Source organism: Lissotriton vulgaris, chromosome 9, assembly GCF_964263255.1.
Source record: "Lissotriton vulgaris chromosome 9, aLisVul1.2, whole genome shotgun sequence".
In the NCBI taxonomy this organism is placed as follows: domain Eukaryota; kingdom Metazoa; phylum Chordata; class Amphibia; order Caudata; family Salamandridae; genus Lissotriton; species Lissotriton vulgaris.
In genome coordinates, this window is record NC_141697.1 from 502,834,506 (window position 1) to 502,858,833 (window position 24,328).

The following is a 24,328-nucleotide window of genomic DNA, read 5'->3' on the forward strand; positions in this document are numbered from 1 at the left end:
TTCCAGTTTATCAATTAATTTTTGAGTTTGCTCCTGATCTAACTCTTCGATTATGTTTTTTTCAACATCTTTGATTTGACTCTCTATTTGTGAAATTTCCTCCCTGAACTTCCTATTCTTATTTGAGGTCCTGTTCATAGCCAATCCCCTCAGGAAGGCCTTTAGAGTGTCCCAGACCACAGTGATATCGGCAGAACCAGTGTTGATATCAAAGAATGATTTAACTTCCTAGGACAAAAAAGTAATACCCTCTTTATCTAAAATAATATTTTGATCAAACGACCAGACTCTTTGTTGGGGTTTCACTCCAAGATCCCATTCCATCCAAACTACTGCATGATCCGAAAGATGGGGAGTCAGGTAGCCTATATCTTTAATATTACTCCTTAAATTGTTACTGATTAAGATATAGTCTATCGTAGACTTGTGTCTATATTTTCTGTTATAAAAAGACACTCCCAATTGGGTACCGGACTTCTTCCTCCAGATATCAACTAACGCATTTTGCCTCACCATAGATTTCAAAAAGGCTCTAGATTTAGACGGGATATTAGCTTTACTATTTGGTGATTTATCCCATTGAGGTTTTAAAACTATATTAAAATCCCCAGCAAAAAATTGTCTTATCAGGAAGCCCCAATAGATGTAGAAAGATGGTTTTTAGAGTTGAAGGGTCATCCTGGTTGGGACCATAGTAGCCGACTGTCGTGATAGGGGTAGTCTCTACTGAAATAATTGCTATCACCCATCTGCCACTTGAGTCCGTCTTCACATCTTGAATAGTGACATTTCCTTGCATCTTGATTAATATGGCACCCCCCTGGCGTTAGATGACTGACCGGAACAGAGACAGTGATCCACCCACCTGAGCTTACAACAGATCTCCATAACTTCCTTTTTAATAAGGCGGGTTTCCTGCAGGATAATTATTTGTGCGGGTGAATCCCTCAAATATTGCAAAATTCTTCCTCTCCTATTTTTAACTTGGAAGCCATTGACGTTCCATGATAGACATTGGAGTGTTTTCATGGGGGACTAGGGGGACCCCAGTTTGACACTACCCCACCCTGTACAGAATCGCAGTCTCACAGTGCAACGACTAGAGGACAGGCTGACATTTGAGGGGCCGGATATCTTGAGAATTCCACTAACGAACCATACCATGGTTGCAAAGACACTGTGAGACTGCGATAATGTGGAAGATAAATCATGCAATCTTTGAGATAAGGGACTAATATTTATTCATTTATACTACAAGAAGACTAGAAGATTGACGCTTACTCTCTTTGTTACAACATCACAAATCAGCCCTGAAGAAGTCCCAGGCGAAATGAAATGCGTTGGCGACAAGCAAATTCCACTATGTTTTAATGAATTTTGAAAAATAAAGAAAGTACCAATCTACAATAGTCTTTGAAATTGCTCATTTTCAAGAAGTTATTCCTGAGATATTGTACCTGTTACTGCAATACAAAAACTTAGCTTACTTTCATTGACATAATCTGGTGCTGGGTCATTTTGTGTTTTAAGGTTAAAAGTGATCTGTGATCACTGAATTTGGGAATGTTTGAAGGGCAAATCCCAGACGCCATGCACAGATAAGAAGTAAAGAATAATAAGGCTGTACTAAGTAGTGATTTGGAGTGCCGGTCTAGTATAGCTCTGACCCTTTTTTCGATTTGTTGTGAAAAAAATCCCTTAAGTAGCTGACTGTTTCCAAAAAGAACCTTTTGTGGTATTTTTTGGGGAGCTGCCCTCTTTGTTTGCTTGGTTTTCAGGTTTAGTTTTTGATTTAGCTTTGGCTGTTTTTTTGGGCTACCTATTTCGCCGAGTTTACCAAATTTATTTGCTTCAAGACTGCCCCCAGCCACAGCCTCCGACAGCCCTGCCTCCTTGCCCTTATGACCTCTTATCGGGGGGACAGAAACAATGGTGATGGTGGGAGTGCCCTTCCTTCTCAGGCAGTATGGTACAATATTACGACCTAAGGGCTCTCCCGGGAAAAGGCCCACTGTATTACCTTGTAATAGACGCTCCGGCGCCCCTGAACAATCGCTTCCAAAAAGAACCTTTTGTGGTATTTTTTGGGGAGCTGCCCTCTTTGTTTGCTTGGTTTTCAGGTTTAGTTTTTGATTTAGCTTTGGCTGTTTTTTGGGCTACCTATTTCGCCGAGTTTACCAGATTTATTTGCTTCAAGACTGCCCCCAGCCACAGCCTCCAACTGCCCTGCCTCCTTGCCCTTATGACCTCTTATCGGGGGGACAGAAACAATGGTGATGGTGGGAGTGCCCTTCCTTCTCAGGCAGTATGGTACAATATTACGACCTAAGGGCTCTCACGGGAAAAGGCCCACTGTATTACCTTGTAATAGACGCTCCGGCGCCCCTGAACAATCGCTTCTACCCCACCTCTGGCCTCCGCGGCCAAACCTTTCTCTGCAGCGTGTCGCTCCACTGCCTCCTCGTCCTCCTTGTCCAGCATGAAAACGGCGGCTCCCACTGCCCTGCAAGTGCTGACTCTGCCGCTCGAGTTACTGGAGTCACCCAGGGAGAGTCCTACGCAGAGCAGCCAATGTGCCGCCAATCTCCGGCCCCTCCTCAGCTCCAAGGCAGCGGTGAGGCAGCGCTGCAGATCTACTGAAGCACCAACACCAACACACATCGCCCACATTACCACAGGTGAAATGTTTCGCTTGAAATTTTTAGCGCTATTAAGCTTTGATTTGTACAGGCACTGCCATAGCCTCCAGGGAAAACATAACATAGAGCGTCGACAGGGGAGCTACCAGCACGGCAAGCGACCGCCTTAGCTCACGGCCGCCATGTTCTCCCCCAATCTCCAGCAGATGGGCGGTCAGTAAGCTAGCTCATTTTGAATATGGTGATGGGGCTGGTAGACTACTAGCCTGGAAGGCTAAATCCGATAGGGTGCGCAATTTGATTATAGAGATAGAAGATGTAGACTCCAATACAATAACAATTAACGAGGATAAAATAGGAAATGCCTTTCACACCTATTTTAAGGACTTATATTATGAAGACAACTGCATAGATGAATCTGCTGCTAGTGACTGGTTTAACTTAATCCATCTTCCAGCTCTGGAATCTCTTGAAAGGCAAAATCTAGAGGCAGAAATCACCCAGAAGGAGGTTAGGAAGGCACTCTCTGCTTGTAAAACTGGGAAAGCAGCAGGGCCGGATGGCGTTCCAGTGGAAGTCTATAGATCTATGGGTGAAATCATAATTCCATAAATGACTACACTCTTCAATAAAGTCTTAGTGGAGGGAGTTAAACCACCTTCTTTGTGGGGAGAAGCAAACATCACGTTGATTTTGAAACCAGGTAAATCCTCCACAAGTTGTGGGTCGTATAGACCCATTTCACTGCTAAACTCCGACTATAAGGTCTTTACGAGAATACTGGCTGACAGACTAGAAGCAGTTGCAGGAGATCTGCTACATGCAGATCAGAAGCGTTTTTTAAAAGGGAGAAACCTTTTTTATCTCACGCACGATTTGATAGGTGCGATTGATTGCTCTTCCAGTTTTGCCCTCCCGTTGGCGGCTATGACGCTTGACGCAACAAAAGCATTTGACAGGGTAAACTGGAATTATCTAACTGCAGTTTTGGAGAAACTGAAGTTTGGCCCAAAGTTTTGTCGAACCATTAAACTTCTATATAGTGACCCGTCAGCAAGGTTAATAGCGAATGGTAATCTGACAAAGCCTTTTAGCATTAAGAGAGGAACAAGACAGGGCTGCCCTCTCTCTCCCCTCCTCTTTGACCTGTACATAGACCCATTTGCTCAGAGTATTAGGGAGGAGCGAGCCATAATACCATTCAAGAGCAGCACATGGGGGAGAAAGGTAGCCCTGTATGCAGACAATATTTTAATCTTATCGTCAGATTTAGATACATCATTTCCCCAAGTCATAAGGTTAACAGAAGATTTTGGCAGAGTGTCCGGCTACGAAGTTAATGCAGGAAAAAACGAAATTTTGACCTGGAACCTGCCAAAGGGTCCTTATCAAACGAAAGATGATATGAGGTACTTGGGGTCAAAATTGTCTCTAGTATTGAGGAGATAGCTAAGGTGAATCTTTCAAATATTCTTAAAGAGAGCCTATACCAAATGAAATATCGGGCTTATCTCCCCTTGACCATTCTGGGAAGAGTAAACTTGATAAAAATGGTTATCTTACCAAGAGTAACCTTTCTCTTCAATACCATCCCATTACATTTCGACAAACAACTGATTGACAGATTTCAGCAGGCAATCAATTCATTCGTATCGGCCTACAAGGCAACCAGGATCTCCTGGAAAAATACAGAGAAGGGAAAAAGGTGGTCTTGCACTCCCGGATGTTCAGTATTATGCATGGGCATTTCAATTAACCTATTCAAGAATGCTGTTAAAGCATCCAGATGATTCGGATAGGGGGGAAATGTTTAAAGCAATGCTCGACCAGTCAGAGCTTCCCCAAGAAGGCTTTCTCTTTAAATATGGAGACTAAAAATTCTTCAAAAAGGTTAGGCTGAAATTTCTATGTGGAGCAGCCCAAGCATGGGACTGAATTAAAACATTAATAGGTCTGGTGTATTACTCAAGATTAGCCCTGTGGTGGGATAGCCCAGGGTCTCCTGGTTGTCTTAAAGATGTGCTTGCCATACCATTAAGAACAGCAGGTTTAACAACATGGGGAGACTTAACTGAAGATGGTTCTCTACTTCCCTGGGCAACATTAGATGATAAAAGGGAAGGGGACATGTTGAGATTTAAATACATAATCAATCAATCAATCATAGCATTTGTATAGCACACTACTCACCCAGAAGGGTCTCATGGTGCTGGGGGGGAGGGGTCCGTTACTGCTCGAACAGCCAGGTCTTGAGTTGCTTCCTGAAGGAGAGATGGACCTGGGTCAGCCAAAGGTGGATGGGGAGGGAGTTCCAGTTCTTGGCTGAGAAGGATCTTCCTCCGGCGGTGGCTCTGCGGATGCATGGTACGGTGGCTAGGGCGTGGCTGGTCGATCGTAGCTGGCGGGAGGGCGTGTAGAAGGTCAGGCGGTCGTTGAGGTACTTGGGGCCCAGGTCGTGGAGGGCCTTGTGTGCGTGGGTGAGGAGCCTGTACGTGATCCTCTTGCTAATGGGGAGCCAGTGCAGGTCTCTTAGGTGGCCGGAGATGTGGCTGTGACGGGGGATGTCCAGGATGAGTCGTGCGGAGGCGTTCTGGATGCGTTGGAGTCTTTTCTGGAGTTTGGCTGTGGTTCCGGCGTAGAGGGTGTTCCCGTAGTCCAGTTGGCGGGTGACGAGTGCCTGGGTGACGGTCCTCCTGGTCTCGGTGGGGATCCATCTGAAGATCTTACGTAGCATGCGTAGGATGTTGAAGCACGATGAGGAGACGGCGTTGCCTTGTCTGGCCATCGAGAGGGAGGAGTCCAGGATGACACCCAGGTTGCGTGCGTGGTCCGTTGGCCTGGAAGTGGTGCCCAGGGCAGGGGGCCACCAGGAGTCATCCCAGGCGGAGGGCGATGATCCCAGGATGAGGATTTCTGTCTTGTCTGAGTTCAGTTTCAGGCGGCTGTTCTTCATCCACTCGGCGACGTCTTTCATTCCTTCGTGTAGGCTGGTCCTGGCGGTGGCGGGGTCATTGGTGAGGGATAGGATCAGCTGGGTATCGTCGGCATAGGAGATGATGTTGAGGTTGTGTTGGCGTACGATGGATGCGAGGGGGCTCATGTAGACGTTGAAGAGGGTTGGGCTGAGTGATGATCCTTGTGGTACGCCACAGATGACTTCGGTGGCCTCGGATCTGAACAGGGGAGGCAGACTCTCTGGGTTCTTCCGGCGAGGAACAAGATGATCCATTCCAGTGCCTTTCCTTGGATTCCAATGTTGCTGAGGCACTGTACTAGGGTGCGGTGGCAGACAGTGTCAAACGCTGCGGAGAGGTCCAGGAGGAAGAGGGCTGCCGTTTCCCCGTTGTGGAGCAGGGATCTGATGTCATCGGTGGCTGCTATCAGGGCGGTTTTGGTGCTGTGGTTGGCTCAGAAACTGGACTGCGAGGGGTCGAGGGATCCATTTGTCTCAAGGAAGGCGGCGAGCTGTCTGTTGACGGTCTTCTCGATGACTTTGGCGGGAAAAGGGAGGAGCGAGATGGGGCGGAAGTTCTTGAGGTCAGTGGGGTCCGCTGTGGGTTTCTTCAGGAGGGCGCTGAGCTCGGCGTGCTTCCAGTTATCTGGGAAGGTGGCAGTGTGGAAGGAGGTGTTGATGATTTCCCGGTGTTGGGGTGCGATGATGGTGTCGGCCTTGTTGAAGATGTGGTTGGGGCAGGGGTCGGTTGGTAATCCGGAGTGGATGTGTTCATCGTGCGGGTGGTGTCTTCGGTGCTGACCGGGGCCCAATGCAGAGGGTGGTGGTGGGGCAGCGTTGGTTCAGTGGTTGGGTCCGTGGTGGGTGCGCCGAAGCTGTTGTGTATGTCGGCGATCTTGCGGTGGAAGAACGAGGCGAGAGAGTTGCAGAGGTCTTGCGAAGGAGTGATGTCATTGTTTCCGGCGCTAGGGTTGGAGAGCTCTTTGACGATGCTGAAGAGTTCCTTGCTGTCGTGGGCGTTGTTATCCAGTCGTTCTTTGAATGCCGTCTTCTTGGTGGTGCGGATCAGCTGGTGGTGCTTGCGGGTGGCGTGCTTGAGGGCGGTCATGTTGTCTGTGGTCGGGCCGCGGCACCAGGCTTTCTCGAGGGTGCGGCAGTTCTTCTTGGAGTCCTTGAGTTGGTCGGTGAACCAGGGGGTTTTCTTGCTGCCGGGCCTGCTGGGAGGGTTCTTTAGTGGTGCGAGGTCATCTGCGCAGGTGGTCAGCCACTGTATGAGGTTGCTGGCTGCTTCGTTGGGGTCCGTTGTGCTGGCGGGGGGTTCTAGCTGAGGGAGGAGGAGAGCTGCTCGGCGGGGATCTTGCTCCAGCTCCGGCGAGGAACCTGTTGCGGGTGGTGGTGGGTCGTGGTTCTTTTGAAGCTGAAGTGGACGCAGCTGTGGTCAGTCTAATGGAGTCCGGTGGAGTGGCTGAAGGAGATGTGCTTGGTGGAGGAGAAGACGGGGTCGAGCGTGTGGCCGGCGTAGTGGATGGGGGTGTTCACCAGTTGCTTGAGTCCGAGGTTAGCGAGGTTGTCCAGCAGGGTGGTGGTGTTGCTGTCCTTGATGTTCTCCATGTGGAAGTTGCGGTCCCCTAGGAGGATGTAGTCAGAGGAGGCGAGGGCGTGTGGGCTGATGAAGTCTGCGATGTCTTCGCTGAATTGTGTGCGTGGCCCCGGGGGTCTGTAGATGAGGGTGCCTCTGAGGGTCGTCTTGGGGTCGGAGTGTATCTGGAAGTGGAGGTGTTCGGCGGGGATGAAGGTGTCGTAGGAGTTGGTCAAGATGCGGATGGTATTCTTGTGTACAATGGCGATGCCTGCTCCAGTCTGGTTGATACGGTCCTTCCGGCTGATCTTGTATCCGTCCGGGATGGCTATGGCGATGTCGGGTTCTGAGGAGGCGTTCATCCAGGTTTCTGTGAGTAAGGCGACATCTGGTGATGTTGCGTCAAGCAGATTCCAGAGTTCGACTGCGTGTCTGTGGACGGAGCAGGTGTTGAGCAGGATGCACTTGAGGTGGTTGATGCTGGTGCTCGGCTTGGCGTGTGCTGTGCAGGTCCGGAGGCAGGTGAACTTGCAGGCTTAACAGGTGAAGGCTCTGTGGGTGTGTTTCGGGGTGGCGCGGTAGCAAGTGGGGTTCCTGTCGGGTTTGAGTGCGTGGAGGGTTGCGGCGTTGTAAGTCCGTCGTGTGGGCTGGCATCCTCGAGGACCAGGGGTCCTGATGCTGGGTGCGGTCCAGGAGCGGACGGGCGCAGACGGGCTTGCCTTTGGTGCGCCTTTGGCGCACAATCGGCGCGCCCGCTGCGCGCGTACGTGCGGCATCCTCCATAAATGGCGAAGTGGGAGGGAGGAGCAGCTGGGAGGCGGGAGCGGGGTGGCCAATGGTGGGATACAGAAACAAAGGGGGCGGGCCGCAGGGGAGCAGCGTCTGGGAGCGGGGAGGGGAAGAAGCGGCGGGAAAAACAATTGCAGGTACACGGGGCAACAAAGCAGGGGTACAAGTAATGAAACAGGAGACTGGCAAAACATACAGTTAAAAAGATGGTCCCAAAATCACAAAAAGCCAATAGGATTGGGTAATGATCTTGAAGAGCTCCTGATTAAAAATCCAGCAGGCAAGAAAGCGGTAGCTTCTTTTTATTGGGCTATTGAGGGTGCAACAGACGGAGATTTTAGATTAGCCGGTAAATTATGGGAAGAGTTGATCGTAGAGAGGGATTGCACTGAGTTATGGCAGGTTTCATATAAGACTTTGTTTTCAGTTGTGAAGCCAGCTTGGCTGAGAAGAAATCATTATTTCACAATGCACAGGGCCTACCTGTCCCCTGCTAGACTCTCGAAGATGTCCAACCATCCACCGGCAAGATGTAAAAAACTGTAATATGGTAAGAGCCCCAGACACACACATGTTTTGGACCTGTCCGTCCATCTCGGACTTCTAGCAAAAGGTGTGTACCACCCTTACGTCTTACGTAGGACGGCCAGTACATATCACCCTAAGCCTAATAATCTTTGGTATTCAAACAGATTTCATTGGACATACCAGGAGTTTCCTCTTCTTTGTTATTCTGCTGGCCAGGTGAGAAATATGCAAGAAATGAGTAGAGGTTTCCCCTCCCACACAATCTGAATGGCTTTCATCAGTCTATAAAACATCTATAATGGACTTGGCCAGACTGAAAAATAGCAAGAAAATAGCAATTTGGGACTGTCTGTTAAAATGGTCTCCAGCTCAGACAGTATAAAAATCAAACCTGTCCATGTAACTTGTAAAGAACATCTTCTTTTTTTGTCCTATGATTAGGCCTCATAGCAAGCTTTCAGACCGAGATGGATGGACCCCCTTGGTATCACTGGGGCATCAGGTAATAGTGATCTAAGGAGGGTTCTATTAACAACTCTGGTCTTTGTATTTTTTAAATTGGTAGAGAGCACGACCACCCTCTCATAAACAGTGAGAGGTCAGCAACAGGTAGGATGCTGGTGTACCACTGGTAGGCTGGCGACATGGCAGTACCCCAAAATGAAAACCTACCTCTCCAATGCGAGTAACAGTGGAGACCGGTAGACTACTAGTTTGCGGGGGTCAGAGGTGAATGAGGATAAAAAAAAATGTTTTAAAAAATGTATATATAAAACTGATTTGCTTTTTGGAAAACCTCAGAGTGGGAGCAGCCTAAATCTTTGGCCGAGCAGAAACGCACCGTTGTCAGATTGACTTGTCAGGTTTGTCCCAGTCCTCTTGAGGACTATGGAGTCAAAATGTTTCCAAGTTGTAGGATTTTCAGTATGTTAGTAGAAGTCAGGGCTTTAAGTGGGATGAAAAAACTGAGGGGGTCTCTCAAAGAGGTGTGGCGAATGTGATTAAGGGAGTGGTTTAAAACACATAAGCGAAAAATCTGTGCTTAGCATGCTGTGACAGCAGACTGGTATTTTGCTGCTTCTGTCATTGCATCCAGATATATAATACAACAAGTAACATTACACCTACAGCAAGCCAGGACTATTGGCTTTGTCAATGGTTGTTAGTTCCATTAGATTAACAAGCAACAACTATGACTTTGTTGATTATATTATGACAATCATTCAGTTCTGAAATGATGAGACTGTGAAAGAATTTTAACGAGTCCCTTCGAAGTTACCCCAAAGGCAGTGAAGGGTGGCACTCTACTGAGTTAAGATTTTTGTTTTCACCCTGAGGGCAAAAATGGAGAGTCCTATAGGGACCCATCTCAGCACTTTATTTTTAGAACTGCCAGTGCTCAGCACCGGGGGACCCGGCCCACACTTAAAGTCCTGGTAGGAGTTGTGGTACTGAAAATTCTGGACCCGCGTTATAAACATCGTCGTACCATGACGATTTTGGTATCGGCAGACCGTTAATGATTGGAATACTATGTATAAGCATTTCCGCCACATTCGAGTGACGAAATCACCTTGAAATCAGAGTTTCCGTCCTGAACCCCCGGGTTCCATTTTGTGAACGGCAGCCATTTTGTGATTGCCCTCACCTAGGCTCAATGGCTAAGCCGAAATCGAGTCAGAAGGACTCGTATACCTTCACTGACTCCTCTGTGACCTGGGCGAGCTGAGTCCATGCCTGAAGCCAAACCTGTTCGGCCAGTCCCTCTCCCAGTGGCCGAATGAGATTAGTATCAGGGCACAACATATCATAAACCTTTCATTGCACACAAACCATGCCTAATCTCACACACACCTGTCCCTGGTTTCTTCTTTATGACTTACTTTACGAGGAGGAGGTGCCCGTTTTTATTAGGGGTCCGTCGATATCTGATGGAAATACTGGGCCTTGCCGGATAATTGATTATGGGCTGATCAAACTGAAATATGGGCTTGTCATCATGACTCTGCTTTTTCTTTCTAGTGAAAATATGTGAATGGTCAACTGTAAAATAAGGAATGTTTGCCTAAAGCATAATATTTTGTATAAAAAGAGAAGGCTGGCTTAGTAAGATTGAGAAGCCTCCTGAGAACATACACCGTGTTGTACTTCTAGGATGCCTGTTACTGGTTGCAGCCAATAAATTCGATCTTTGACTTCACCAAGAAGACTCTGTGTTTCTGTAGTCTGAAACAGGAAGGACTCAAAGTCTTTGGGTGTGTCCCCTGGCACCGCTGGGTTCCGAAAAACCCAGTACTTCAATTGGCGCCCAACGTGGGGCGGTCACAGCGGTACCGGTCCAAGCCAGAGGTTCGTGAGGAGCTTCGTGTGAAAATTCTGAAGAAAGGCCAGCCACTTCATCGACCCCTGTATGTCGACGTGGTCCGAAAGTCTTTGCTGCGAGGTTCCCCGCTTCCCGACGGCTACGAAGTACTGCTGCCCTGACCATCGCCCTGTTTTGGACCCTTGATGATTGGTTTGAGCGAAACGATAGACAAGTCTTCTGGTGACGTCATCGATCATCGGTACCTCAGTTAAGTATAAGTGGAGCGTCTCCCAGTCCTTAGTTTGGTTCTTAGTTGTTGGTATCCCCTTGGGATCGCTTTGATTTGGGGCTTGCAAGCTCCAAAGCCGAAGGATTCGTGTATTCACGAGACTATCGTATTCGATAATCCTTTGAAGTTTGAAGCTAGACTAGAGAGCGAAGATGCCTGGTCTCAGCAGACTTGGAAATCTGTTTTGTCTTAGTTGTAATAGGGATTCCCGATTGGAGGACTTGTGTCCGGTTCCTCAGATTGGAACTCCAACCTATGAACTATATGTGAAACATGGCATAGGCCCTATCGCATATAACGAAGTTTAGATCCGATACACCAGGAAAGATGGTGTTTTAAAATGGCCCCAATATGGTAGTTTTGACACGGAAGTTTTGGCTAATTTAGAAGTTAAACTTTTTAAGAAGAAAGCCCGGCCGGCAATGTTTGACTCTTTTTGCATATGGCGCAAAGAAGCCAAACAGAGAGACATTAAATTAGCGAAGAAAAATAAACGAGAACGAGGTATGTCAATGGTACAAGCTGCTGTTGCGTTTAGGGATAATGAGGAGGAGCAAGAAAGCGAACAGATGCTTAGGGTGAGGAAGTTAGCGGTAGATAGATGCTACCCAGTTTTGCCAACTAAAGAGCAGGAAGCAAAGAAAGATCTTGAGAAAGATCCTTTAATGTCACACCTCTTGAGTTCACCACCTCCTTATGCACAGAGTGCTACGGCACCACCGCCACCAGTTGTTATTGCACAATCCCCAGTTGTTGTGCCTCCTGTGATTCCTCCACAGCCAGCTCCTTTTCTGTTGGCTACTATTCCTTTGGCGCAGCCTCTTCAGGGGCCGCCGCCACCTTTGCCTTCTACTTTGTCTGTTACTCCTACGCCTGATCCTAATACTCCGTCTGCTCCAACTTTGGATTCTTCTACTATTGCTCCATCTTCACTTACTTTTCCATCTTCTCCTTCTACTAGACAGCGAATAACTGCTGCTGTTTCTGGTTTCTTTTCTCCTTTGTTGGGACAATTGGGTATGTCTCCTGCTACAGAGCGTAGACAGTCACGTAGTCAGTTGCCGAATATGGATGAGCGTACGATTTTGGACCACATGGCACGGCACGGCACGTAAATGGGTTATGTACGATACACAGTATGATCTTGAGGGTGTTATGCATGTTTTCCTTCAATGGGAAGCGCCAAAGCAACGGTACGTTTTCGATACGATGTGTGCTTTTCTTGTTGAAAGATGGGATGAGGAAGTAGGACAAGCTCCTGACGAGTTGTACCGCATACGTTCCGAGTTTTCGAAGGGAACTATTGTAAGTCCATCTGATGTTGGGAAAGCGGTTGCGATGTTGTTGTCATTGAGGAGTGAGTCATCTTCTCAACGATTACCAAAAAGAAAACAGGCATTGATCAAGCACCCTCACAAGATATATTATGATCCAAGTACTAATCATAAGTTTGTAAAATACAGTTCATTGATAGGAGAAAAGTTTCCAAAACACGGATCCTGAGTCAGGCGTTAGACTTCAAATCTTTTATTTTGTATTCATTAAAATTATTTCCAGCTTGTCCTGCCGACACGTGTTTCGTCTCTTTGGAGACTTTTTCAAGGCCAAGAAGACGGAAATGATGCAATAGTATCAAACATCACGAGTCTTGTTATCAAAAGGTGGACGAATCCAAGTTCTACGGTCACACCCGAAAGATCACTCCTAGAAAAAATATATAATGAGCACACAATCTTAATGATCCGATTCACCGGTGTATTCTTAAGGGGCATGAACTGGCATCCAGAACAACGGTTGAGAGTTCGGAAGAATAAACTTAGTTAATAACACGTCATGCTTCGTGAAGGTGGATTCAAATATGTTTAAGTTTGCATGATGACCCTGATAAGTCACTCATACGTCGTAGCGTCACCCTGGCACCTCCACCGCTGCCGGCATCATGCAAAGCTAAACATATTTGAATCCACCTTCACGAAGCATGACGTGTTATTAACTAAGTTTATTCTTCCGAACTCTCAACCGTTGTTCTGGATGCCAGTTCATGCCCCTTAAGAATACACCGGTGAATCGGATCATTAAGATTGTGTGCTCATTATATATTTTTTCTAGGAGTGATCTTTCGGGTGTGACCGTAGAACTTGGATTCGTCCACCTTTTGATAACAAGACTCGTGATGTTTGATACTATTGCATCATTTCCGTCTTCTTGGCCTTGAAAAAGTCTCCAAAGAGACGAAGCACGTGTCGGCAGGACAAGCTGGAAATAATTTTAATGAATACAAAATAAAAGATTTGAAGTCTAACGCCTGACTCTGGATCCGTGTTTTGGAAACTTTTCTCCTATCAATGAACTGTATTTTACAAACTTATGATTAGTACTTGGATCATAATATATCTTCTGAGGGTGCTTGATCAATGCCTGTTTTCTTTTTGGTACTCGACATTAGTAAAATAATTTTTTTTTTTGCTAATTTAACACTCCTGGTGGTGGGTGTTTGACAGGATAACAGTGCACCTCACATCAGAGATTGTTTATAAGTGACAATACACGTAAACGTGTTTAGAGTATTGTATTACTCATATGTGCAGACGTTTTCTCATTTCTGAGAAACACTACCACCACATACTTGTCTTGCATCTTCTTAACGATTGTTTGGGCCTAATTCTTCAGTTGGGAGAAAGGTACGACAATATCCAATGAGAGAAGTTTCCCCAGTGTGGAAAGAGGAAGTGGCTGCTGGTCCCGGTAATAATCCGCCACTTGTACCGGCCCATTTTCAGCGGGTCTGGGTGCATGTTCCATGGAAAAGCGCTGAAGTTTTAGCTATTAAGCAGTCTTTACCTGATCCACGCAAAAATCCAGCAGGGTACTATAAAGAATTGACTCAGACTGTGGGTTCGTGTATTATGAATTTGGCAGACATTGACATGTTGTTTGGTAATGTTGTTCCACAACCTATTTGGAGTAAAATTCGTCATACGGATCATGTGGTTGAATTGGGTGATACATGGGTTCATCTTAGAGACGCCAACAATAGACAAGTAGGCGGTGCTAAGCCTGAGAATCTGATTACTGAACTCCGTGATAAGATTATTACGTATATGAAGGCTTTAATGCCCGAATTGCGTGTCAATTGGGACAAGTTGTCTGCATGTAAGCAGAAGAAAGATGAAACAGTATCTGACTTTTTCACGAGGTTCGAAGAGACCTTCGCCGATCATAGTGGTCAGGATATGGCTACCGAGGGTGGCCAGAGATTGTTTGTTGACAAATTTGTGCATAATTTGCTTCCTGAATTATGCAATAAGTTGAAGGATTCTGAAAGTGCTTGGGCCGTTTCCACGTCAGCACAAATTTTAGCTACTGCCCAGTACTATGAAAATAGGCGCAAAGATGAGTTAGAGAAAGCGGATAAGAAGACTAAGGAATTGAAAACTAAAGTCCTTCTACAGCAAGCTTATTCACCCCTCACTAATAGTCAGCACGACTATCAGCAACCTCAGCAATATTCGAAAAACTCTCAAAGCAACGAGTCTTCCCAACAGCGCTTTCTGTATGGTCCTAATCAGTGTGCGTATTGTAAAGAAGAAGGTCATTTTAAGAACAGTTGTCCGGTTTTGTTGCAGCGTACAAATGGTGCTTCTGGTGTACGTGGTAGAGGTGCTCAACAAGTTTCTAGAGGGAGAGGTCGCGGACAGAATGTACGTTCTTTGCCTCCGCAGAACTCAATGAATAGTTTTGATCAGCAACAGGGTTCCTCTGTTAGGACCGCTCAGTACTATACGGACGATTACTATGTTGAAGGTGACGAAACGAATGGTAGTGATTGTTAGGACAGCCATGGACAAAGAGAGGGAGTTGTTTCAGTTCCAGTAGATCAGAATGGACCTTATGGTGAGGTGATTACATCAGGTGTGTCAGAGCCTTTTCTGTTGGATACTGGTGCTACAAAGAGTTCTATTATGCACTCGAAACTCCCTGGCGCACCTTTACTGGCGAAATGAATATTTCAGTAGGTTTTTCTGGCGCCCCGGTTAGGAACCCGATTTCTAGTCCTATGTCCCTTTCTGTTGGACCTTATCAATTAGAAGCACCCCTTATTCTCATGACAGGTTGTGAGGAGAACCTTTTAGGATTGGATCTGTTGAAAAGACTATATGCGACATTGTATTGTTCGCCTTCGGGAGTACAACTTACACTGGGTAGGAAAGTGATCTCTCCGATGTATTAATCGAAGGATACACTTCCGACAGAATTTTCTTCTCTTCCGGATACTCTGTGGGCCGCTGGTCCTAATGATGTGGGTCTTTTGGAAATACCGCCATATGTTGTGACATTGAAAGCCAATGTTAAAATGCCTCGCATTCCCCAATACAAGATCTCTAGCGAAGGTGAAAAGGCGTTGTTAGCAATCATTTAAGATCTAATCGAAAAATATGTCATTGAAGAGACAAGAGGCAACATCTGTAATAGTCCTGTTCTGCTGGTTTTGAAACGTACTGACCCTTCTCAGCCACCTGTTTACAGGTTTGTTATTGATCTTAGAGAAGTAAATAAAATAGTTGTGCCACAGTTTCCTGTTGTCCCCGATATCACTGCCCGATTGACTATGATTCCAGCTTCAGCCACTTGGTTCTCGGTGATTGACTTGAAGAATGCTTTCTTCAGCATCCCGATTGCCGAGAAGAGCAGGGATATTTTTGGCTTCAGTTTAGGAGGCCGAAGTTTCCGCTTCAAACGCGCTCCTCAAGGCTACTGTGAAAGTCCATCAATATATAGTCAGGCTTTAAAGACACAGCTTGACACGATTGTTTTTCCTGACGGCGCTACCCTTATCCAGTACGTTGACGATTTACTGGTAGCTGCAGATACTGAGGAGATTTATAAAGAAGCTACGTTGTCGTTGTTACATCATTTGTCTGATCTGCACCACAAAGTGTCTCTTTCGAAACTGCAATATTTTCGACAACAAGTGACCTACTTAGGTCATCTCTTAACGAAGGAGGGAAGGAAACTGACCCCAGAAAGAATTCAGGCAGTTGCAAAATTGAGTGTGCCAAGAACACAGAGAGAAGTACGTGCTTTCTTGGGCATTACATCTTATTGCAGACAGTGGATACCGAATTTTTCTTTATTGGCCAAACCTTTGGTGGCATTAACTTGTAAAGATACACCGAATCCCATTCCGTGGTCTGAAGATTGTCAGAAAAGTTTCTCTGAATTGCGTAACGCATTGTGTTCGGCTCCGGTGTTGGGTACCCCCGACTACAGTAAGCCCTTTACACTGTATGTCCACGAGAAAGAAGGTTGTGCATTGTCAGTGTTGACACAGTCTTTTGGAGACAAACAGCGTCCATGCGCGTATTTTTCGTCGACTTTGCACCCGGTAGCTAAGGCATTGCCAAGTTGCTTGAGAGCCACAGCGGCAGCAGCTGTTTCTATTCAACAGTCTGCTGGGTTAGTGATGAATAACATGCTGATTGTGATGGTTCCACATGCGGTGGACATTTTGTTAAACAGAACCAAGACACAGCACTTAACTAGTGCTCGCTTGTCAGGTTATGAGTTGACCCTGTTAGCGAGTCATGTACACATAAAGAGGTGCAATACGTTGAACCCAGCCACATTGTTGCCGATTTCAGTTGAGACAGATGATGATAGTGAAGAACAGCATGACTATTTTCTGAGAACTGAAGAAGAGACGAAAGGGAGAGTAGACCTTAGGGACACCCCTCTTCCTGAGTGTGATGGTACTTTGTGCGTTGATGGTTCGTGCTTTAAGTTGCCGAATGGTGATACGACTGCGGCATATGCTGTCACGACTCTGCGTACGATTGTCGAAACTGCACGTATCCCACATAATTCAGCTCAAGCAGCAGAGTTGATTGCACTTACGAGAGCGTGTGTATTGTCGAAAGGAATGAGAGTGACCATATATACTGACAGCCAATACGCATTTGGCGTGGCTCATAGCTTTGGACGTTTGTGGCGTGAACGTGGGTTCCTGACTTCGCATGGAGCTAAGATTCAGAATGGTCAGTTGGTAAATGAGCTTCTTGAGTCACTGACCTTGCCGTTACAAGTTGCGATTGTGAAATGCAGTGCACACAAAAAGGTTACGGATGATGTTGGTAGTGGAAATGCGTTTGCGGATGAAGTTGCAAAAGAAACTGGGAAAGATGTGATGAATCGAATGTATGTTGCAGGCCCTGCAAGATGTATTGGTGACGTTGGAATGTGCGAAGATACGATAGAGAGTGTGAAGTCTATTCAAGCTGAAGCTTCGGAGAAAGAATTGAGTGTCTGGAGAGAAAGTGCGGATAAATTGGATGCAAATGGTTGCTAGATTGATTTGTCAGAGCATCAGAGATGGTTGCTACCCGATGCGTATGTGCTTGCAGTGGTGACAATGGCTCATGGAATGGCACATATTAGCGTGAAAGGGATTTGCAAGTTGTTGGCTCCGGTTTGGCAGAACGCAGGAATTCCAAAGTGCGCAGAGAACTTGGTGAAGAACTGTATGGTGTGTTTGAAATACAACCCTGGTAGGGGAACTCCAACTCCAGCTGGTCATTTTGCGCCTCCAACGTATCCGTTCGAGGTTTTGCAGCTAGATTTCATCCACATGGAAAGGTGCAACAATTTGAAATACGTACTCGTTGTTGTTTGTGCCTTTTCAAGATGGGTCGAAGCATATCCCTTAAAGGAGAACACTGCCATGTCCACAGCTAAAGCCCTTGTCAAATAATTTTTCCCTAGGTTTGGAATGCCGAGAATGGTCTGGAGTGATAATGGGAGTGAATTTGTGGGCTGAGTGATGAAGAAAGTATATGAGGGGCTAGGCATCCGCCAAAAATTTCATGCTGCAAATCACCCCCAATCAGCTGGACTAGTAGAGTGCCACAATGGCACATTAAAATTTAAATTGGCCAAAATCCAAGCTAGGTCTGGTCTTAAATGGCCTGACGCTCTGCCTTTGGCACCCCTATCAACGAGAATGACTGTGCATTCACGTGTAGGACTTAGTCCCTATGAAATCGTGTTCGGCCGTCCGGCCAACATATAGGGAGTGCCAAGGCCGACAAGATTCAGCGAGATCAAACACCCTGTACTACTTGATTATTTGTATGAATTGACGGCTAAATTGCGTGTTTTACACCAACAGGTTCACAACACCCTGCCCCAGGCTCTGAAGCTCCAGGACATCCTATCGATCCTGGATCTTGGGTGCTGGTCAAGAACTTCCAGCGGACAAAGAACGACCAGCCCCGTTGGACCGGACCTTACCTTGTCCTTCTCTCAACAAGATCAGCTGTTCGAGTAGAAGGGAAAAAGCACTGGATCCACGGTGTACACTGCAAGAGGGTCCCACTGCCTCTTCTGTACGACCGCGTGGTCCAGGAGGGGATCTCTGACTCTGAAACTGAGAATGTGCCTCCTTTTCTGCCTTTTAGCGATGCACGTGTAAAAGGAACAATTTCTGAACAAGAAATTCAGCTGCTTTGCTGCTTTGTGCTGCGCCCAATTTGATTACTTACTTAATTACATAGCGCTCCTTCAAATTAGCTGTTGTGCAGTTCGTCTGAGCAGCTTATTTTAGCAGAGTAGCGCTAGTCCAAATCGGACTAATTAGCATACTAGCATAGCGCGCTGTAATGCTGAGCTTTGTCTGTGGTGCCTTGCTTTCACTATTGTGTCTCCCTGTGCCCTAATAGTAGTTTCTTAGCGTGTGATTGTAAGTCTGTGCCCCAACTGCCATCTTGTATACTACCTTGTTGTTGTTTAGTCTCCCTTCTCCGGATATCCACCCCGCCTCCCAGCTGCTCCGCCCTCACCCCTCCACCCCACTATCTGTATATGACTGATGTTCTTCCGCGCAGCGGTCGCGCCCCATGCGCGCCGAAGGTGCGCCAAAGGTAAGCCCGTCTACGCCCGTCCGCGCCTGGACCGCGCCCAGCGCCAGACCCCCTGGCCCCCGCCATACCCAGCCCACTAGAGTCACATATGATGCCGCTACTCTCCTCGCCCTCAACCCCGGACGTACACCACTATGCTGCGAAGCTACTCCAGGACGTTCCCACGGCCTCCCCTGCAAGTTCAACTGCTTCAGAACACTCACCAAATCCACGTCCTCCAAACACAACTCCGACTCTAACCACCTAAATTGCATCCTGCTCAACACTCGCTGGGTCCACAGACACGCAACAGAACTCTGGGACCTAATCGACACTGCGTCACCTGACATCGCCTTCCTTATAGGCATGGGCGGATTTTGCGGATTCGCAATCCGCGAATTTGCGGATTTGCGGATTTGCGGATTGCGAAAATCCGCAAAATCTGCGAATCCTCGCGGATTTTGCGGATTTTTTTTTGGGGTGTTCGCACAGGTTTCTGCAAGTTCGCGAGGGTTTTGTGCAATTTCGCAAATTGCGAACTTACTTGTCAGGTCACCAGTTTTGCGAACTTGTTGTTTCTACGTGCCCAGCCTGTTTGCAAGCCTTTCTTCATCACTGCCACCCTCTGTCACCACTGGCACTCTCTTTGTTCAACCATGCCACCCTCTGGCTCACCCATGTCACCCTCTGTGTCATCACAGCACCCTCTGGTTCACCAGTGTACATTATTGGGGCAAACAAAGCACTGCCATCCTCTGTCAACACTGGCACTCTGGTTCACCCATGCCACCCTCTGGCTGTCACACCCATGCCACCCTCGGTGTCATCACAGCACCCTCTGGTTGACCAGTGAGTGTACATTATTGTGGCAAAGCAAAGCACACCTGCTAAGTGCCTTAAGTTTTGCATAATTAAATTACAACAACACCTGCCCTGCCCCAACTGACATTAATGAAGGCTGGCACCTGCTTGTCTGCTCCCTTTCCTTTCCTTTTCCTGTTTGTTGCAATGTAATTTTTTTTTAACAGGAACCTAACCGAATTCTGGAGGGCCCCTTCAGGAAGCACTACAGGGAATGGTTACAAATGATGAGGTTGAACTTTTGCACCTGCTCATAGCTTTTCCTTTTGCAAAACTCGTTTTTCGGTAATTTCGCACTATTCGCGAGGCGCGGCGTCGTGCGAAATCGATCGTGTAAGCCGCGAACTCGTGCGAGTTACCCCAAGGTTTACGGGCACCGCCATTTTGTTTGCGTGACGAATTTCCGTTTCCGCCCGCTATGTGTAGTCTCGCGCGATGAACGCCTTGCGAATACAAGTTTGCACGAGTTCGCGAGAGAAATCGCGTGAGAACCTACTTACGCTCACGTGATCGGCCGCCATCTTGTTTTTCATTCATTCCTATGTGTCTGGGCATGGTGTTTCTATCCTCTGTATATCTCTGCCATCCTTTGCTTATTTTATTTTGTTTTTGATCTATTAAACATTTTTTCTATCCCTCTTGTTTTTTAGGTCTACATTTTTGTGTTTTAGGCTACTTTTGTTTACTTTTCAAGTACTTTTTAAACTTTTATTTCCTTCTTCTCTACTCCTATTCTTTTTCATTTTATCTCCTTACCTGCCCAGAACATGGTGAAGACAGCTGTCAAGCTGCCCAAGCCGGGCACCGCAGCCCGTGCCCGGCTCCCGTGTGGCCGCTTGAGGGCGGAAATGGTGGTGCCCAGGGAGATCTTCAGCCCTGAGGAGGTGGGCACACTCGTTTATTTTGTGCAGCGCCGTCTCCCGAGGACCATCGCAGCAGGCGGCAGGATTGCTGCCGGTTATACCAACAGCCAGGAGCGTCGGAAGCGGTGGGGGCAGGTGTGCCGGGCCCTTTTTAAGATCACGGGGTCCAGCGCACCTATAATCAGGTGACCCACCGCTGGACCGATATTCTGGAGCGGGAGCACGACCTGCTCGATCTGCTGGGAGTGGAGGTCCCCGGGCTTGGTGAGTAGTAGTAGCAATTTTTTCATCACTCACTACTCTGTTTTTTCTCCTGCTCTGTGTGTTAATATTGCAAATGTTTGCTTTAACTTTTTTACAAAGAGCAATAATGCTGCTGATTACATTGATAGGAGAGCTAAATTAATATTTCAAAATCTTCTGTGCATTTCAGGTGCACTGCTCTCTTTCTCTGTGGCGGTGCCACTGCTTATTTGTTTTCTATTTTGTGTTCATTTAATTGGGCTGAGTAATGTATGAGTGTACTTTACAGAACTGCGTAATGCTAGACACAAAGGGGCAGATTTACAAGCCCCTTGCGCCACGTTTACGCTGCCTTACCTGACGCACAGCGACGTAAACGTGGCGCATCCCTGCGAGTCATGTACAACGTGATGCTTCTAAGGAGATGCGCCACGTTAAGACCTGGGCCTGCGCCACAATGGGTGCGTTCCCACGCAGGGGTAGGGGGGGTGGCGGTCAGGCAGATGTGCGCCTCGCAAAAGTGCCTGCGTGAAATCTACAAGATTTAACGCAGGCACTTCCGCGACGCTGCTACGTCAATTCTTTATGCCTGCTTGCTTGAAGCAGGCGTAAGGACTGATGCGGTATGTTGAGTATTGGGCATCCCTGAGCATTGCTATAGTTACATCGCGCCTGCGACGCGACTCTAGAGATGCGCCCCTCTTTCGTCACGAGATGCATCACGCATCTGCCTACCCTTGCGCCAGGGTTTGCCGCATTGTAATTGCGGCGCATCTGCCGTGACGCAAGGTTAGTTTTGAGTTACGCATTTTGTTCTGGTGCACCTCTGGAGGTGTGCAGCCCAGAACTCGTAAGTATGCCCCTAAGTGTCAGATTAGCAATTACCTGTGCATCCCTGCAAAGTGTGAGGCACGCCAGCACCACCCATGGTGCGCCGTATTTTCAATGCGGCATGCCATGGTGCCAAAACATCACCGAAGCGTTACGCATCGGTGCCGTAAAGGCGGCTCATTGATGGAGTTGCGTTGCAACGATGGCGCAGCTCCAGCAATGCTGCGTCAAGCCGTAAGCCTGCTTCATGCAGGCGCAGGGTTTCAGTGACGCATCATTGTCCTAAATGACTGAGTAGAGGCTCAGGTGCAGTCCTTCCTTTGTAGCCCTCTTTTTGGCTAAAATAGTTGGTTCTTGTTCTTTCTAAATGTTTGATTTGGTTGACAAGGACATCGACAAGCAGCAATCATCAATTTTTTCTGTTCTTTCTTTCATGTTGTACGTCAGGTCCGCCCAGGGGCAAGCGGACAGAAACAGCGGATGCAGTGGCTCCAAAGGAGGAGGATGATGCAGGCCAGGGCGGCGAGTGCTCCTTTGCTGGCCCCAGTAAGTTTTCATTTAAATATAGAGGACCTATTGTTGTCCAAGCATTCCTAATTTAAATTTTTCGAAACAGTGTTTAGATAGGAGCTAAATCAATAATACTACTGTTGCAGGGACAATTCTCCACAAACCTTACTATGGACACCAAAGACCAGAGTAATAATATTTCAGAGTGGCGTGTTTGGCACACTGTATACTATAGTATAAACTCGGTAGTGTCAGCGGCACGGACTCCTCCTTGCAAAAATTACAAAACCTTTCGCTCAGTCACTCTAGCTTGGAGGACCAAAAACCACAGAGTCTATTCAAGTTTAAAAGCTTTATTAAAAAAAGTAAAAGTAAACACATATATTAAAATAAAGTTAGCTGGAAAAGGAAAAGTGCTTGGTGCTGAGTTGATGAGTAATGGAACACATGTCTTGTGGTCGAGCCGAGCTTTCACCTGGTTTAGTTGGTTGCTCTTGTCCGTAGAAGTCCAGCGTCTGTCTGTTCAGAGAAAAAAGATGTGTGTTAAAATTAAGCAAGCATTCATCAATTGTGACAAAAAAGTGCAGCAAGACAACAGCCTTCCCTGGAAGGAGGGACATTTTTACTTTAGACTAGAGTAGACAGTCAATTATTTTTTCTGTTTTCAAACTTCTTCATTCCTAGACCAAATACTAGTGAGTGGTGTAATCTAACAGTCTTAAATATATTTTATAGGTGGAACAGCTGGTGGCGGGGCCAGCTCGGACGTGATCGTCATCGACTCGGAGTCTGAGGGCGACTCTGGGGAGGATGCGGCGCAAGTGGACAATCAGACTGTGAGGAAGCAGGCAGCGGTGGTGTGGAGTACAGGTAAGCTGGATCATGGTACTATCTGACTCTTAGATAGCATATGATGTGTATCCAGTGCTGGACCAGTGACAAATTACAATATGGTAATTACAGCAGGCTGGGACCGACAGACAGATAGAGGCAGAGAGAGAGGAAGACAGAAGGAGAGAGAGAGGGAGGGAGCCAGAGGGAGGGTGAGGGAGGGAGACAGAGAGAGAGACAGCGAGGTAGAGGGAGACAGAGAGAGGGATAGAGACATATCGCCTGGGCCTGGTGCAGATGATACGGTTGCTGGTGTGGTTAACGGCTCAGAGGAAAAGTCACTCACTTCTGCCAGATCTCTTTCATATGAAAGAGCACCAAACCAAGGATACAAGTGAGTTGTGGTGGGAAGGGAAATGGTGATTCAAGCTCCCCCCCTTGCCCCTCCATGCGGACGCCCATGATACTGGCCTCAATAGTTTTGTACTGCGCTGGCTAGTTGCTAGTTGTACTGTGACACAACTTACTGCTGAATCATTTTGTGTTAATCATATTCTTAAAGAGCATTCGTTACAGATTATGTTTTTCTTTCTTCTTATAGTTGGTAATACCAAAACATCGAAACCGCAGGAGTATGCGGGCTGTACTTGCCCGGCAATGGAGGCTGGATGCCACTGTTGCGCAATATCGCCGGCTGGTGGAAATGGAGGGGGACGACACGCACTCCAGTGTAACATCTTCTGCATCCTCCTCCGTGACCCCACGTTCTGCCGGTAAGCGCAGTGCTCCAGCCAACCGGAGCCGTGCTGGAAGACGCCACCGCCCAGCAGCAAAGGCTGCACCTCCTCACAGTACTGTAAAGGCTCGCTTGCGCCTTGCACTCCGCAGAGTGTCCAACCTAGAGGCGGAGGTCCAGAGATGGAAGGAGTATCATAATCTGGTGGAGGGCCTCCGTTTAGATCAAGCCATCATCCAGGAGAAGTTTGATGCCCTGGAGGCCAAATTCAACAACCTGCATCCGTAGAGTGTCCCTTGCCCCTTTTTTTAGAGACTTTTGGGGGGTGGGAATTGGGAGTTGGGGTTTTTGGGGACTTTTGATGGACTATTTATTTGTTGGGGTTAGGGAGGGTCTTGCGGGAGTTTATTTTGTTAGGGATATAAAAATATACTTTTTCAAACTTTATCTGAGCATAGCTGTTTTTTACTACTTTT